The 18,731-nt window shown below is 42.8% G+C and overlaps 1 protein-coding gene across 17 annotated transcripts in view; it reads left to right on the top strand.

Moving 5' to 3' along the window:
* The window catches only part of Fam184a (family with sequence similarity 184, member A), a 122,208-nt gene that overhangs the window by 10,007 nt on the left and 93,470 nt on the right, over nt 1-18,731 (top strand). The gene's annotated exons all lie outside the window — the stretch shown is intronic.

The raw sequence follows: 18,731 nt of genomic DNA, 5'->3' as shown, positions 1-18,731 counted from the left end.
TCTGTTTGCTTACAAAACCTTGCATCCGCCTCTTCCTACCAACACCTTGAGAAATGGGGTGAAGATCAAGATTCAGTTGTTTCATGTACATGTATGTGCATATGTTTCCTGCATTATAGTAATCACATGTATGTAATCACATGTATGCGTATGGTTCCTGCATTATCATAATCACATGTATGTGCATATGTTTCCTGCAGTATAGTAATCACATGTATGCAATCACATGTATGTGCATATGTTTCCTGCAGTATAGTAATCACATGTATGCAATCACATGTATGTGCATATGTTTCCTGCATTATAATAATCACATGTATGTAATCACATGTGTGTGCATATGTTTCATGCATTGTAGTAATCGGTTGAATTGAATTGAATAATGTCAGCTACTGGACCCTAAATTCTAAGATGATGAGCGTCTCTAGAAAGCGTGAATCTCTTCCCTGTGGCATGGGCATAAAGAACCTAGGTCTCCGATCCCTAGTTAGATGCTGGGTGGTGAAGGGGACCAACTGGTGAGACTCTGTCCCTTTCTTCTGCCAGCTGATCTTGTGAGATTTCAACAACAAAACAGGAAGCCCTCTTCTCAGGAGCATCCAGATGGTGTCAGTTTGATGCTGAGACTGATGCAAATTTCAAGAATTTACCCGCACCACTGGATTTTCACCATAGAAAATTCCTAGTCTACAGATCCTTTGTGACCATGAAGGACATTAAGTAACTGTCACAGTTGGTGCACATTAGGCCTTTTTGGAGCTAGACACCTGCAGGGAACATTTGCTGACTGAATTTAGCATTAAAAAATGGAAAACAATGTTATAAACAATAGCTTGGTAGAGGTGGAGTAGGCTACCACTTGGTTTATTCTCTGTTTTAAGCCTGTTTGAGCCACAGTGACTCTTAGATTACCTGGTAACCAAGTGGTTCTTTGAAATATTACACATCGAGGTTTTTATTTGGATGTGTTTGTGTATGTTTTACTGGCTGAACATTCCTAACTCAGGAAATGTAGGGCGCTCCAAACTTCAAAATGTTTGAGCTGCATTAAGAGTTGGGCACAAGGGGTTGGGGATTTTAGCTCAGTGGTAGAGCGCTAGGCCCTGGGTTCGGTCCTTAGCTCCGGGGAAAAAAAAAAGAGTAGGTCACAGCATTTGCCTGTCTGCTAAACTATGAGAGAAGGCTTAGCTAGAGGAGTGCTTGAGCTCATGAGTTCAGGAACAGCTTGGATAAGATTGAGACCTCTGTATGGGGAAGAATAAAAAAAGAAAAAAAAACTGCTGAGATCTGGGTATATTTCAGAATTCACTGTTCAGAAGATAAAGATTTTCATCTTGTCCTGGAAAATCCACAGCCAATCACTTCTTGTCTGACAGTGAATTTTGGAATTGCCAACCTTTGCCCGTGGGAGATTGCCAGCTGCAATCAGCGTTTTGGTATAATTAAAACATCTGAGATCAAAGCCAGTATTGTAAAAATATTTTCTCGGCTATTGCGAAACGGCATCAACAGACAGCTGTCATCCGTAGACCTTGAGCTGATGCCACTAAGGTTTTCATGCCTCCCACCAAAACTGGAACGAAAACAAATGAGAAGCCAAGTTAGATGCGTATGCGTGTGTCCTGCTCCTCCTGCTTCTCACACTGTGATGGATACCCGGAGTCTCAAAGCTCTGTAGTGCCCCGAGAAGATGGAGAAGCAAAGACCAGTGGCCAACCATGGCATGTAAGGTGGGGACTTCAGATTTAGATGTTTTGGAAAATTTAATGTCTCCATAAACACCAAGCTAAGCACTTTTAATTGCTTATTTCTGTTAATTTACTACCATATTTAGGATATATATATATATTAAATTTTTTATTTGATAGGGAAAATGAAATACTAATAACATATATCATAATATTTATGAATAAATTATGAGAATTCTACATATTCTACTATGGTACTATAGACGACTTTCTCTATTTGAGGTAAAAAGTTATATAAATGCTCTGGTCAGGCAAAGAAATTCTGTTTCTTAAATACTTTTTAATAAGGTTTTGGTGCCCTGACTTGTACATACCATTTGGTGGTTACAAATCTCCTTGGTGGATTTAGACAGGGAGTAGAAAGAAGGAATGGAGGGAGAGTTCAGGAAACCTGGGAGTTAGTGTATCTGTGTGGGGGCCAGAGAGGCTCCCCAGGAGAGCGGCAGCAGTGTTCACCAACCAATCAGAGGCCCCCGGGAGCTACAGTAATACAGCTCCAGCCAATCAGAGCCATGGCTTCCTTAGCTCCACATGAATATGACGTACAGCTTCCTCATGTGCTATCTTTCAGTAAATGTTTTCACCTCTCTGGAGCTCATGGTAAATTGACATTAACGGAGCCTACTGCGCGAAGTTATTGCAAAGGTCAGATGAGATCATTTATGGAGGCACGAGGTGGTCAATAAATGTCAAATCCTATGCGCTCCAGTGCCCTACCCCACCCCGGGCTTAGCCTCTGCCAACACTGTCTCCAACTCCAAGTGGTTTTTGTTTTGCCCGTGGTCTCTTGGATGAAGGATGCCTCCCATCGTTGGAAACCACAGCTAGAAGGAAAGACTGAGGAATAATGAAAATCCAGTCAGCTCTCATTATTCAAAGCAGGTCACATTCCCTGCTCAGAGTTCTCGGGCAAATTAGAACTCGGTTGGTGACAACCCCTGGTCTCTCATCTCCTCCGCAGGTCCGCACATAGACCCTTTAAGCACGTTTGCCTGGAACACGTTGCGTGTCGTTGCTTCATTAACACTGAGTTTGCTGTGTAATCCATGTCCAAGTGGGGCTTATCTAACACACTATGAGTTTTAGGTTTAGAGTTGGGTACACATTTTAACAGGTGGGTAAATTTCATAAATAGGTGTGAAAGACAGGCTGTATCTAAAACAGGCAGGCGTGTGCATCTCCTTAGCCCTGGCTCTGGCTTTCAGCTGTTGTGGGTCCGTGTAACTGTACTGCTTTCTTCTTACCATTCTGAACGCCCTCCTATTATCATGATTATGGTTCTTGTCGTTTCCCCCAAACACTTGGTGGTGAGAAGAGTAGACGGCTCCAGGAGGCAATAATATTCATGTTTTGTGTGAATTGCCAGTCACCTGCCCTGTGCTACAGTCAGAAATACGCTGCAAAATTCCATTCAGATTTGCTGCTTGCATGTTAATTGTATCTTGACTCTGTCACGTCGTCCTACTACAGAGAAAGGGACACGACATATAATTTATTTCCAAGCACAGAGTGAGGGTCAGAAAGATGGCTCAGAGGGCAGGAGCGCTTGCTGTCAAGGCTGACAACTGGAGTTTGATTCTAGACGCCACGTGGTTGAAGAAGAAAACCAAGTCGGTCCTGTGGGCTGGCCTCCGATCTGCACATGCGCACTGCGGCATGCGTCCTCACTACAGTGGCACACATGGATAAATAACTGTTGACATGAAAGACACACAGACCAGAAGCCTTACCACAGCTGTGTGGCCTTAGGAACTGTGTTGGGAAGGGAAGCTGTGGTGGTCTGAGTGAGAATGTCCCCCAGAGGCTCTGAGGCTTGAATACTTGGCCCCCAGTTGGTGGCACTGTTTTTTGAGTACGTTTCGGAGGTGTGGTTTGGTTGGAGACGTATGCCACTGGGGGCGGGCTCTGAGGATTCAAAGCCACATGCCATTCCTGGTTATCTTTCTCCGCTCGTGTTTCACGGGAGCTCTCAGCTGTTCCTGCCAGCATGTCTGCCACTTGCTGCCACTATTCTCAGTCATAATTGGACTCAACCCTCTGGAACCATAAAGCCAAATAAAGTCTTTCCTCTAGAATTTGCTTTGGCCATGGGATCTCATTATAGCAACTGCACAGTAACTAATTCAGAGGCTAACATTAAGCTAATAAAGTGTGTGTGTGTGTGTGTGTGTGTGTGTGTGTGTGTGTCTGTCTGTCTGTCTGTCTGTCTGTCCCTGTCTGTCTGTTGAAGGAACCATTGTGTTGCATGACAATAACCCCTGGAAAGTACTGGGATGAGGCACATTGAGTGATAAAGCGGTGTTAAATTGGACCCCATATTTACTTTGCCCTATGGGGTTGCTACTGGATTCCATGAGGAAGCTGGATATTAGAGCATTTCCATGACTTGCTCTGGGCCAGGCTTTGAATGGAGCCAGGCTCTGAGCCCATATTTGTCTCACTGCCATGTTGGCCTTGGAGAGGGCAGAAAGGTGAATGCCCACATAAGTCACTTGCAGATCCATGATGAGTAGGTGCAAGAGAGAACAACAGCTTGTGGTGAAGAGAGCCTGGGAGTTTGGCTGGAAGATGACCTCCAGTAAGGAGTGCTGCAGAAAGGGATTCTGAGTTTGTGCTTATTCAGTTTACTTTGTTCAAATGCTGCCTTGAATTCTAAAGAATAGAATAAGGTCAGGCTAGGATGACAGTCATGGGGATGGACACTGGAACTTACCTTATTCAACACATCGCACAATCATTTAGCTACATGCAGGAGAATGTATGGTCATGATTGCAAAGTCTTCGATAGTCAGGGTTTTTAAAAACAATGTTCCTTTACTGTTTTAATTATATATGTGCTGGGTGTCTGCTTTGCCTTGTAACCTTTCCTGCTAGACAAAAATTCCCGAAAAGGGGCCAATCTTCTTTTTAGAGACTTGTCTAATGGTGTGAACTGCGGTAGCCCTCAGAGATCAGAATCATTGGCTCTTCTGGAGCTGGGGTTGAGACAGTTGGAAACTACTTGGAAAGGCTCAGGTCCCTTCCAAATACTGTTTGTTCTGAGCAGCCATATATGCTCAGAATTCTCTGTTGGAGAACAGCTCAAAAATGATAGGTATTGAACAAATGCCAACAAAGCGAACTAAAGCTTTAAAGGAAGAGCATGGTGGATTTAACTGTTGGGTTCAGCACTGGGAAGCATAGCTGTGGTTAGCATTGGGAAGGCTGAAGAGGACTGCACTTTTGAGGCCAGCCCCTGGGCTGTATCATGAACATGGACAATCTTTTTATTTTCTGTTCCCCTCTTCCACGTCTTTCTTTGGTGTTTAAAGTTTTCGTCCTAGTGTTCTCTTATCTTTTTGTTTAAGTTTGTCCCTAGCCTTTTTAGAAGTATTGTAAATGAACTCGCTTTCTCGATTTCTTTCTCATTCTTCATGCACAAAAATGGCTACTGATTTTTGTGTGTTGATCTATATCTCCTCTCTCTTTAAAGTCTATTTATAAAAAGCTAATGGTCTTTTGCTGGCAGCCTTTAGAGCTTCGTAAGTAGGTTTATGTCACCTGCAAATGACTTCTCCCTGTGAGGGCTATCTTTATTGTCAACTTGAGCGTGATTTAGAATCATCCTGGCAACACCTCTCTGGGTGTGTCTACGAGGGCGTTTCCATCTCCGTTGAACAGGGCAGGAAAGATGCGGAGTGTGGGAGGCACTGTCTCATGGGTTGGGGTCCCAGATTGAATCAAAAGGAGAACACCAGTGGGCAGCAGCATTAATCTATCTCTCTCCCTCCTGAACATAGTGACTCTGTGACCATCTGTCTCATGCTCCTGCCGCCTGCCATGTCCCCCGTAATGTCATGAATTATACCCTCAAACCGTGCCAAAATGAACCCTTTGTTAAGATGTAAGTGGACATCTCACTGGAACTTATTTAGATGAAATAGTCATTTTCCAGTCAGTCCGAGGTTGCCCTTTGCTATGTTATGATCCACCAGGTCCTTGTTTCTTAAGGGAATTTGTTTCCTGAGGAATGGTGGGTTTCTGTGGAAGACCGTTTGCTCATCTACTGCTGTGATTATGTGATTTGTCCTTCCTTGCTTCTGTTTATGCCCAGGATTAGACTTATTGACTTGATTAGGTTGAGCCGGCTCTGCAGGCTAGCATCTCTCTAAGGCCGTTTAACCATTTTGTGTGGTCTCTTTCAATCTGTCGTGAATTTAGTTTGCAAGTGCTTCACTGGCGGATTTTGCATCTGTGTTCATCGGTGATACCTGTCTTTGGTTCTCCTTTTTTTTACTGAGTCCTCATGAGGTTTTGATGTGAGGCTAATGAATCATAGAATGAACCTGGAACATTGTTTCTGTTCTGTGATCTGGAGGACTGGAGGCGTATCAGTGCTTCACGCCTCATTGACCTGGTAAAGGTTAGCAGCGTACATCTGGCCCTGTGCTGTTGTTTTACTGGGAGATGTTTTATTATGCTGTCATTTTGCTTATTATAGATTCATCTAGGTTGTTCATCATATCTTGGTTTACCATACATGTTTTAAATCTCCATTTCTTCTATCTTCTCTATAGCCCCAGAGTATACATTCTCAAGGCAATACCTAATGATCCCCCCCCCCATCTCAGTGGTCTCTGCTGAAATGTCTTCATTCTTGTCTCTAATGTTATTAATCTGCGTTTCTCTCTGGTTTGTTTAGTAATAGTAATCTTGTTTATATCTTCAAAGAACTCAATTGTTTCAACAGTCTTTTGTACTAGTCTTTTACTCTTGGTTCATTAAATGGAGTTCTATCATTTAGTATTTCTTGTCTTCTATATTGATTTTGCGTTTTCTTTGTTCTTGCTTTTCTATGACTTTACAAACCATCATTAGGGTGTTTGTTTGAGACCTCCTGGTTTTTTTTAAATGAAGGAACTTACAGTTTGCATTACCCTCTTTCCTTTAGAACTGTCTTCACTGCATTCCACAGGGGTATGCTTTCATTTTTATTTCACTCTAGAAATTTAAAAATTTCCTCTTAGATACTTTAGTATCGCCTATTGAGCACTGAAAAGAAAATTACTCTTCTCTATCTGTACTCTTCTTTCCTTTTCATTTCACTGCGATACAGTGAATTTGTGAATTCTTTCTTTCACATTTGTTAAGACCTGCTTTATTGTCTAATACGTTTTATTCTGGAGAAGATTACATGAACCTGTGAGAAAAATGGTTCTCTTTTCATTTGTTGGACTCTGTAGAAGTCGTTTGGGCACATGTGACTCAGAGTATTGTTTAACACTGATGGCTCCTTGTTGATTTCCTGCCTTGGTCTGTCTGTTGGTGGAACATGCTTTATCAGGGCCTACGTGTCCCCATATGTCCAATGTTGTTCATTTTGTAGACTAAGACACACCTACATTCAGTGCATTATGCATAGAATCATCTCTTCTGAGTCGATTGGTCCCCTAATTACTATGTAGTGGCTTTAGTTGTCTCTTGTTAGTACTGTCAGGAGGTTTGCTTTGCTGTTTGCGGTTATATTTTATCCTTCTTGCTCTCAGAGCCTGTGCTTTGATATCATTTTCCTTCTTTCTGTTTTAGTTCATGCGTCACGGGTGAGGTGAATTCTTGTAGATATCAAGTAGTTGGCTTTCTCTTTTAATCCGTTCAGTCTGTTCATCTGTTGACCTCACAAGTAGTCTGCCCCACTTATGAGCTTCGTGCTCCTACAGGCCAGAAGAGGACATCCCACGCCCTAGAACTGGAGTTTCAGATGGTTGCAAGCAGGCATGTGGGTGCTGGGAATTCAAGCTGGGTCTCTCTGGACAAGCAGCCAGTGCTCTTAGCAACAGAGCCACCTCTCCAGGCCACCTGCTCTTTTTAATTGGAGAATTAAGAGCATTTACATTCAGCGTTAGTATTAACAGGAATTCTTAACTTTCGTCAATTTGTAGCTTTGAATACTTTGTCCTCCTCCTCCTCCTCTTCCTCTTCCTCCTCTTCCTCCTCCTCTTCCTCCTCTTCTTCCTCTTCTTCTCTCTCTCTCTCTCTCTCTCTCTCATTCATCTTAAAGTTGTGCTGGTTTAGTACATTAATCTTTACTTCTTTTCTAATGCTCATTTGCTTATCTCTTCTATGGAATTTATTGGCTTTTTTTGGGGGGGGGAGCTGAGATTTGAACCTCTCTCTCTTCATACATTCTACAGTGCTGACCTAGTGGCCCTGAATTCCTTTAGTTTATAGTTTATTCTTATCTTAGAATATCTTTATTACTTTACTGCTTCTGATGGATACCTCTTTTGTCCATCAGAACATGCACCAACATGTAAATATATAGAAAACATAGAAAAATGCTTACATACGGCGCTTGAAATCCAACATTCCACACCCTCTGGCCTTCAAGGTTTCTGTTGCGATCGGAACGGTTATTCTGGTGTGTTTGCCTTTCGGCTTGACATATACCTTCTTTGCGTGCAGTGCGGTCTGCCCGGTCTTGATCTTTCCTTCGTTGGAAGAATCTACTTCTGCGTTACAGACTCCACAGCTCTCTTTGGAGCAGTGCAGGTTGTTTATATCATCCTGGTTTCACTTGGGTAGATCATGAGTGTCCACTTCCGGATTCCCGAGGGCGCTGAGGAATGTTATGAAGTACTGAACTTCTGGATTCCAGTGGTGTGTGGTGCTCCTGGCACTTTTCCGTCTTCCATCGCATTGCTTCCCAGCCTCCCAACCCCTCTTGCTGCTTAGTGCTCCCCTCTCTCTTCTCCTCCTCAGAACACAGTTTGCCCTCTCTCCCACCCCCCCCAGCCCCAGAGCTGCATGAGGAGACATCTGAAATCTGGAGCCTTGTCCTGACTCAATTTCATCTTCTCGTTATAGCTTCTTAAAGCAGATATTTCTCTCCACCGGGCAGGAAAATCCCGAGATACAGAGATGCTTAAAATAACTCTCGACACTGTACACTTGTAAGTACAAGGCTGTGGTGCTGCCTCTCTGTTGCATTCAAATCCTGTGTAAATGCCACAGTTTTGTGTGCTCACCAAGGAGGACCGCGCTGTCTCTTGAAGGCGTCTAGTCTGCTCATTTCTGTTTCCTTCTGCCCTGGTCGGCCTAAGCTTCAGAGGCAAGGAGATGACTCCATACCTAGGCTCAGGCAGCTATGTCTTGTTCTAGCGGGACATTTACCATGTTTCCTTCAGTATCCATATGTAAGCATTTTTCTATATGTTTGTACTAACATTTATATTTTTGTCCATACAGTCGTTATAGATACCGGCCAGCCATTATTGAGGGAACTTACACACTTGCCACTCCTGCCCAGTATATAAGAATCCTATCAGGACTGGGTAATCCCTTCCTATGACTCTGATTTTGTGTCAGCAAATGTCTCTGCAGACACATCTGTTGGCTGACCACGCTTTAATTTGAAAGCACCCCTGACTTTCTCTCAGGGTACCATGTTCTCCTTGCACCAGCTACTGCTCGTCATACTTTTCTTCAGACGTTTGTGTCTTGTAGTAAAAACTCGTAACCTATAAACCTAACGTCCTTCACCATTTGTCAATACAATTCCTGGGCTTGAGTCCCGGGGTTGCCTTTACCCACACTCTGCTACACTGTCCCACACTACGGACTCTGAGAATTCCATCTTCCCTCATTTTCCTCTGCTTCTCAGACTACATTCACCACACCCAAGGGGTCGTGTGGGCCTTTGCTGACAGTGCAGGTGAGTTTTGTGCTGTTACTTTCCAGTTCCTTGTACTTGAAGTTCTGTGCTTTATGTAGCTCCCTCCGACTTTCTGTCGGAGCAGCCTTACTCCTCACCTCCTTTCTTCACCTCGTTCTTTTAATCTCTCCCCCTCTCATTCTAACTGTGAGGCAAGCAACAGTTGACGAAGTCCCTGCTGCAAAAGCGAATGAAACTCAGATTCCACCCTCCGCAGGCCAGCAGCCGTGGGTGTTTCAACTAAAGCATCATTGCCGTGGAGAAGGTTTGGGTTGGTGTAGAAATATAGACATTGGAATAGCTATATCAGTCAGATTTTCTGAGCTCAGTGACAAAATACAAGACAGGAAGGACTTATTTTGCCTCACAGATTTAGGGAGTTCAGCTGGAGTCCAGCATTATGGGATCTTACAGGAGTGAGGCCATGTGACAGATGCTGCTTATCTCACAGTCACAGAATAGTTTGCTTCACCTCTAGGCTGTTGACATTGTCACTTCATCCCTTGTCTTGCTGTTGACTCTCTCTTGCCTCTGACGTTGTTCTAGCACATAGCATGGAGAAAACACAGCAGAGCACTTTAAGATTCCAATGAAGAAGCCCTAATGATGAACTTTCTAGATGAACTTGCCTGATTTTAACTGACTGTCTTCTGACAGGTCTAAGCTGTACTCTAGTTGGCAACAGATTTAAGGGTCCCCCCACACCCACACCCACAGACCAAGTACTAACCAGATCTGACCTGCACAGTTTTTGAGACTCAGAGATATTGGGCACATTCAAGGAGGTATATGTTTTTAATGTTTATGGTTATGTGTGTGCTCGAGTTTATGTGTGTGCACTACATGTGTGCAGGAGCCCACAGAGATCAAAAGAAGGCATCAGATCCTTTGGGATCGGAATAACAGAGGGTTGTGAGCAGCCATGGGTGCTAGGAATTGAACCAGGGCCCCTCGGCAAGAGCAGGCCTAACCGCTGAGCCATCTCTCCAGTCTCCAAGCCTCATTCCTTACCTTATGATCTGTGAGTGAACAGCTTAGACAGGAGCAAGCGCAGTGTAGACTCCATTTATGTGTAGTGAGTTCACATTAAATTATATCTCAAATAACAGGACTTTGGAAGTATTACAATTGCTTTTCTGATAAAATGGCAAAAGGAGAGATGTGTGGATGAGAACGAGCAGTGAATATAGGAAATTCAGGGGAGTCAGCTCACACTACAACAGGAAGCATTAAAGTAATAAAGCGCTGAATAGCTCCTTTGCCCAGCACTGCCACCACTCGAGTTAGTCATGGTTGGGTGCATAGGATCTTTCTTAGGGTGTTCATGCCTTTAGCTGTTACCTAATTCAAACATAGATTGGATCAGAAGGGTGAAAAGACTAAAATAATTCTGGTAAGTACATAGGATGTAGAGAGTAAATCCCTTTTTTAACACAAATAAACTGAAATTTAAACTCTAGGAACTCAAAGGTAGGGAAACTCAGGGTGGATTTTTATTAATGGCAAAAATAATGAGGAATGAAAGTTCGTGTAAATTGAAATATGTGGATTATAGTTACTGGCAGCTTGCATCTTAGAGGGTAAGCTACACTATCCTCCGCATGAACTCTGCTCCCATAGGGCTTCAGTTACTGCCCAAGGAAAGCCACGGGCAAGATGTCCCCCCCCTCCCGTCCTCAGAACCGCAGCTCTGTGGGCTCAAACACGTTATATAAACAGCCCTCATTTGGTGGTAAGAGTTTCTGCCCCCTGTGGACATCAGAAGGCAGTGATGACAACTGCTCTCTCTGTTTTTCTTTGCCTTTCTGTCCCTGCTTTGAACCTTGAGATACCTTGGAATAAAAGATTCAGAGAAAGAGCTCCAGGCAACAGAACCTGGAGTCCCCTGGTTCTAGTGATTCTCCAGGTCTGCCTCAATTCTTCAGCACTGCTCACTGACAGTTACTAAGCCAAGGGACAGCCATTTATCTAACACATATTCAGTCAACTGTCATTGCTCTGTTTTTTTGTTTTGTTTTGTTTTTCTTGCTGTCTCTTACAGCACCTATATCTCTACCATTTTATTATCCCCACAAGTTCTTGGACCAGAAATTCAAAACAAGACAGTCATGTGGCTGTCTGTAATTTGACAAGTGGAGTTGAAACAGAATCCCTCTCTAGAGGGCTTGTTTCCACATCTGCCACTTAGACCATGATGAATTAAAGGCTGGGCTCAGCTGGAACAATTGACTAGAGGCCTACACTGTCCTGTATCTACACAGCCTCTTGTAGAATTTTCTCATTTTATCAACTGACTTCATTATATCACTGTATAAATGTAGGGCAGAGGTGAATGCCACGCTCTCATGTAATAAAGCTAATTTAAGCTCATCCCCCAATTAGCTTATAATCAAATGAGACTCTGACTATGGTTATTTTATTTGGCTTTGACCTTCACTGGGGGTCGGGGGTAATTGCTGGCTTGGCTACCTCCCCAGCAGTGTACCCCAGATACTTGCTGTCTCTCCTGGCCTTGTGCTCACGGTCCATCTCTCCTCACGGTAGCTCCCCTCTCTCTCTCTTTTTCTTCTTCCACTTCATCTTCTCTATCCCCCGCCAGTTCACTCCAAACCCACCTATCTTTAATCCCTCCAGTAATTGGCTACAGTCATTTTTATTTAACCAAATTATTTTAAATCAAGGGACAAGGTTTGCACAACAAAAGCTTCTACACAGGGGAAGTGACTCATAGGCCTAAACCTTCCGGTATAGAATTTAGCATTAAAATATAGAGCAACAGAGCAAACCTCCACACTCTGGTAGCCCTTCGGGAAGGAAGATCCTAGCAAAAGTTCCTAGTATATTATTGACCAGTGTTCCCTCTACCCCTTATTTCTTTTTAATGATGGAAACAAAAATAATTGACCTAAACCCTAAGCATCTGGAGCATCCTCTTGTTCTTGTACGTCTTGTCTGGCCTTAAACTTGATAGTTGCCCATCTGGCCTTTCATTTCTGAGCTGGATCTTTAAGGGCATCCTTGCAGATGACAATTTTGTTCAAGGGGATACCCACAGAGGACTTTGTGGGTATGAGGTTATTGAACTTATCCACCTTCTTGAAGCCTTGGTATTTGACTTGATGGCAGCTGTCACTCTTGGGGGAAAGCAACCAATGGCCAATAGTAAGACTATAGGGACTTTCATTTTTTTTTCATGATGATCATTTTGTGCCTGGGGTAGCATCCAGCTAGGACCAGACAGGACCAGAACTACTTTGTCAGGTTTCATGAACTTACCCATTTTCATATCAACCAGCAGGGACACAGCACAAAGGAAGGAAGGACACTCTAACTAGTGTTTGTCTATTTGATTGTAGTTGGCGTGGTAAGAACCATGAGTTAGCAGTCAGTTGATCTGGCGCCCAGTGCCAAGCGCTCGCTGCCCTTGGATTAAAGCAAGATCTCTCTTCTGGTGACTGTGAAATTTTGCTATTTGGTAGAACCACTAATTACCTTGGGGAAACTTCTTTCCATTTCATCCTTTAAGACTGTCATCTGCACTTGGGTGTCTGCCATGACCTCGGTTTCCCATCATATGTCTAAAACTGAATTAATCATCTCTGTCAGACACCACGCATAACAAAGCTAAAGACATGGGAGCTTCAATGCCTGGTCTTTCACGACTCCAGCATTTTCTGTCTAGCCCTGCTTTTAAATTTAGTCTTTAAGAGTAAAACTTTGGAATTAATTCTACCTCTTCTTTTCTGTCTTAGGTATTCTTTTTTCCTTCTAAATATCTTTTACATTTGGTCTCATTTTTATTTAGTTCTTTGATCCTATTCGTGCCCTCCTTCTACTCTTCCCAGACCTTTTGTCCCCTCCTTACTCATTCAACTCTGTGATCTCTTTTAAAAGAATAACATCAAGTGCAGTCTATGCTGCTGTATGTTCTTGGTTATGTGGAGCATGGCCAACCTACCAGAGCTTCCAAACTTAGTGGGAATAGACTTTCCCTCTCAGTCACTAACAGGTACGACCAGTAGCTCCTCAGCTGGAGGTGGGACTTACTGGCCTCTCCATGCTGGAGTGTTGTCTGCCTGAGCTTAGGTCTTGTGAATGCTGTCTCACCTGCTGTGAATTTGCATACACAGTTGCCTTGCTGTGGTCAGAAGTCTTTCTTGTACTCGTTTGCCATCTCTGGCTCTTAGTCTTCTCACGCTCTGTTCAGCAGTGATCGCCTGAGCCTTCTGGGGAGAGACTATGATTTAGATATTCCATTTAGGGCTGAGCATCCCACAGTCCTTATCCTCTGCACCTCGATCAGTTGTGGCTCTCTGTGTTAACCTTGTCTTTGTACAAAAGAGCTTCTCCAATGGGGGTTGACAGATGTGCTAATCTACAATTTTAGTGATAATTAGAAGTTGATTTAACACTATGGCCATTTAACAAAGAAATCATAGTAGGCTTTCCCCCAGAGCCTGTGACTTGTGCCAGGTAAGCGTTTCTTTCAATTTATGGAGTGGGCTGTAAATCCAACCAGAAGGTGTAGCTAGTGAGTGATTCCTATGACGTGTGTGTTACTTTTTTTTGCAGGAGTGCACATGTCTTGTCAGACTGGTCACTGTTGTAGTTCAAAGGTTCACAGCCAGGTAACAGTGGTCGTTACTTTTCTCCTCCAGTGGTGTGAACAGAACCACTTGACTTATGAAAGCTGGCCAATAAGGATGGAGCCTCTAGGTCCATACTCGTTTCTTTTCTCCATGCTCTATGACTCAAGTATATACTGTCTTCAGCTGTAGGCTTTCAGTTCTGGAGAATAGCCCAGAACATTGGCAGAAATTGTTTTATTTGATTCTTTTCTATTTCTTCCAATTATCCTGAGGAGGAATCCATGTTAGCCTTTGTCTTGAAACATATCTTGACTTTAATGTTCTTCTATTTTTGTTATCTTGCATAGTGCTGTGACTAGACCATCAATAATACAATATCTGACACAGTTCATTCCTTCCTTGTTTACTATTTCAAATATGAGCTTCTCTGAAGTATATATACATTATATATATGTAAATATATTTATGACCCAAATATATACATGGGATGGTTGAACGTGGGAGGTATACAGGGTGTCACTAAATTAAATGAGTCTTATTTTCCCTAAAGACTTTGAATGTTTACAACTTTAAGGTTCTTTTCTAGAACTTCATTATGCTTCTTCAAATTCTTTCATGATGCTATAGAGATTATCCCAGTAGGGAGAGCATCATAATATTCGTTTCATTAAACTATATGTAATTCCCGCTGAGAAGTAGATTGAGACCTAAAATGCTTATCACCTAGCAAACAACAGCAAGATGTATTTCAAGACACAGTGGCTTTCCTTGCTTGTTATGTTTCCCTCGTATTTCAAACTTTTTTGTTTTGTAAAAATTTGTTTCTTCTTTTTAAGAATTGAGTTTTCTTGCCCTTATCTTTGTGTTTTTAAAGCCGTGCGTGGCTCTTCACCTTTTTCCAGTTTCTTGCTGTGTGGTGGGTGTGACTGGCCGTCAGGATTGAGGTGGCGGGATAAATGTGTAATTTCTCAACAGGGTGACTTGATCCTTAAACTATGTCGTCCCTGCACCAGATCGAGTTCATCCTCCTTGACAATCAAAAGTTGCTAATGTGTGTGGATTATCTCCTTGGTTATTGGATTGAAACATTGGTAAAGCACACAGTTAGCCTTGGGCTCTCATGTAAAGACCTGCTTTGGAAGTGCCTATAGTTCTGGGAAGATAAACTGGAAGTCGGAAGTGGCAGAGTTATAGTCCAACTTGCTTTGTCTGAGGCAGGAGGTTACTGTCTGGAGAACAAGTGAGAAATCTCATCCTAAGTCCTCTGTAAAACAGAAGGAGTTTTAGTCCATTTTTATATTGCTGTAACAAAGTATTTGAGGTTGGGTATAGTCTAAGTTAAGAGATGTATTTTGCTAATGATTCTGATGTTGAGAAAGTCTAAACATGTGGCTAGTGTCATGGTGAGGCTCTATAGCATGGCGGTGAATAAGGAAAAATGCCCACAAACCAAAAATACCAAGCACATGGTATAGTTTCCTTTATAACAGCCAACTCTGTAAACAACTGCCAAATCCCTTTGAGACCTCCTCAGTGGAGCGTTCATGTATCTGTTTGAGGCTAGCTTTCCAACTCTGTAGACTAAGCTTGTTTGGCCCATGAACTTTGGTGGTCGAACAGCACTACAAACATAGACATCCTCAACTTGGTTAGCAGACGGAACATCTGGGACAGAAACATGTCTAGACTTTGGTTGACCTCGAATACTCTTCAGTTGAGACTCATACCTTTATCTCTCCCACCTCGCCTGCCTACACAGCCTGGACAGTGCTGACTTAGCCTAGTTAGAGCGGCTTCCCAGCCTGTTTCTGGTGAGCACTTTTCTTGGATCGTTTGACTCATTTGGTACAAGTGGCTTCAAGTTTAGGTGGAATTCAAGGGAGATTTCTAGGTCCTTCAAGACGAAAGCAGTAACCAGGGCTACTGGCTTTTGTTGTTCTGTACATGTTGACGGGAAGCTGTTGACAGGGTTGGGAGCAACAGGGCTGCATGGTTTCTGTTTCTGGGGCCACTTTGGTTTCTGAGTGAGGAGTAGCTCGTATCACAGCAGGGCAAGCACAGGGAGAAGTTAGGCACACGGTTCTTGCCTTAACCTTGATGCTGTGACTTGCACTGGTCTCACTGCAGTGAAAATGGAGGCAATAGCTGAGACTGACAGTGCATTTTGGAGGCCGAGCAGACAGAACCTAATAATGGTTTCCATGGGGAGGGGGAAGGGAGGGAAGATCCCCTAGGTAAAATCTTTATTGTTATTATTATTGGGTTTTTGTTTGTTTGTTTAATTCTTTCATGGCACTTTTGGGTGGGAATGTGGAAAATGGAAAAAAATTAGAAAATAAGTTTTTATACTCAAAGACAATAAAAAAAATTATATTCAGTCCCAGAACCATGCTGTGTTAATGATTAGACAGCTAATGTTAATGATTAGAAATAAAAAATACATGACTTGACAATATCATGCAGCAGCTGGTATAGTGGAAACTGCTGTCAACGAATGTGCTCAGCGGCTTCAGAGTAACCCAGAAAAAAGTCCCGAAGCTCTTAGTACAAGCCAGGAAGTCTGTATTTCACCTCAGGACTAGAATATCTGGCTAGATACTGCAACATGGGGACCTGGACCTCAGATGGATGTGGGTTTCAAAACTGTGGCTTTTGAGGATGGTGTCCAACCACATTCTGTAGTATTAATTTTACTGTCATTAATTTTATTCAGAAACCTGTGAATTTGAGTTTTATGATTAGACAAGGCCCTGTGGTTAAACACAACGCACATTATAACCTTCCCTCTCAGACCCATGCAGATGTTCTTACAGTGGTCTTCAGTCTGAGGATACTGTGAGGCACTGCATGAGGCATGTTGTGGCAGTTCTTCTTCAGGTCTGTCCTTGGGTCCTAGTCACTCAGAATCAAGGTATGTTAGAGTGGGGCGGGACCCGGCCTAACCTGTAGGGAAATGCCTGTCATGGTGGCTGTACTCAGCTGATGCATTTTGACAGTTGATTCCTCATGAGCATCCTTCATTCCACCTCCAGATTTGACCATGTAGACAGTCTCCTGTCTCCTTGACATAGAACTTCTTTTTTTTTTTTTTTTTCCGGAGCTGAGAACCGAACCCAGGGCCTTGCGCTTGCTAGGCAAGCGCTCTACCACTGAGCTAAATCCCCAACCCTGACATAGAACTTCTAAGGAGTTTCACAGTGTTGGGTGATGTTTCACTAAAATTGCCCAATATACATTTATTTATAAGTTGTCATATTTAGTTTATTATTGAAAGGAACCAAAATGCTCCAAATACAGAAAAAGACTAGCTGTGTATGAGACTAGAATGTGTTATGTTAAATAAAAACTGTGGAAGACATATTGTTGGTCCTGGAATGGCCTTGGTGGGGACACAGGGACATGGCTTCTGCCCCTGGGACAGGGCCCAATTCTGAGCCTCCATGAGTGTCAATGGCTGCTGTGGGTATAAGGCTTGTATAATAATGTGCATATTTTCTGGAACCAGTACTAGCAGTGGAGGACTCTTTCCTTGCGGGGAATGTCCTCCCTGTTAATGTTAGTGACTCCATGGTAATTAGAAACAGCATGAATCCGGGAGTCAAGGGTCTGTGGCTATGTCTCAGCAAAATGGTAAACACTGGGGCCTTCAGGACAGCTCTGAGGCTATGGAAAAGGACTCTAAAACCATGAGTTTAAAAATATATAATTTCTCAATTACGCAAAAATATAAAGATGCAATATGAGTCATATGAAGGGCTTTATGGATCTAAAGGAACAAAGGCAAATACAATATCAGCCAGCTTGTCAGAAATACAGGAAACCAGGCAGATTCCTGAGTTCAAGGTCATCCTGGGACACAGCAAATCGAGGCCCAGGTATTGTAGAAATGGTAATTTCAGTACGGAGTCCTACCCTGCTAGTTTATCATCCGTGCTTACAGAGGTAAAGAGATTTCTGAATTCTTTTGCAATGTTAAAAGGAAAATGTATGTTTGCTGTTTTCTAAGACTCAAAGAGCTGGGGTCATGGGATGCTGATTCATAGGGTTATCAAAAGGAAACTTGAAGTAAATGACTGAATTGATATGTAAATAAAAATGGGGTATTTATTCTGTATTAGATGAACTAGCAGACAGGGCTAGCAGTTTTGTTGTTGTTGTTGTTTTTGTTTTTTAGAATTTCTCTAGTGAGAGATGAGCTGTCTGGAGATGTTTGGAGAGCAGAAACAGCTCTTCAAGCAGGATTTCTGACTTGGTCGGAAGATCTAATAATTTTTTTATAATAGCTTTTCTGACTTCTACCCATAAGCTATCCAGATAGCTTTTACAATTTTTACTAACAGAGACAACTGTCTCAACCAGAGAGTTTTTAGAATAGCAAGGAAAAGCTGTCAAGAGCAGAGCAGAACACACACACACACACACACACACACACACACACACACACACACACACACACACACAGAGAGAGAGAGAGAGAGAGAGAGAGAGAGAGAGAGAGAGAGAGAGAGAGAGAAGTTTGGAAAGCCATCTCAGCAGAAACTAGGCTGCCAGCTTGGACCAACGATTTGACTTCAAGTCATTTCTTTTTGCAGCTCCCAAACACCCCTTTACCCCTTCTCTCAGGAACCCTCTCCAAGGCATGGTTGGTCCTTGGCAAGATATATTGAATGAAAATATTACAGGAACCCAAGAATTGTAGCTCTC

This window comes from Rattus norvegicus, chromosome 20 (assembly GCF_036323735.1).
Source record: "Rattus norvegicus strain BN/NHsdMcwi chromosome 20, GRCr8, whole genome shotgun sequence".
Classification (NCBI taxonomy): domain Eukaryota; kingdom Metazoa; phylum Chordata; class Mammalia; order Rodentia; family Muridae; genus Rattus; species Rattus norvegicus.
Note: the sequence above shows the minus strand (reverse complement) of the source record. Positions and strands in the feature narration are given on the sequence as shown.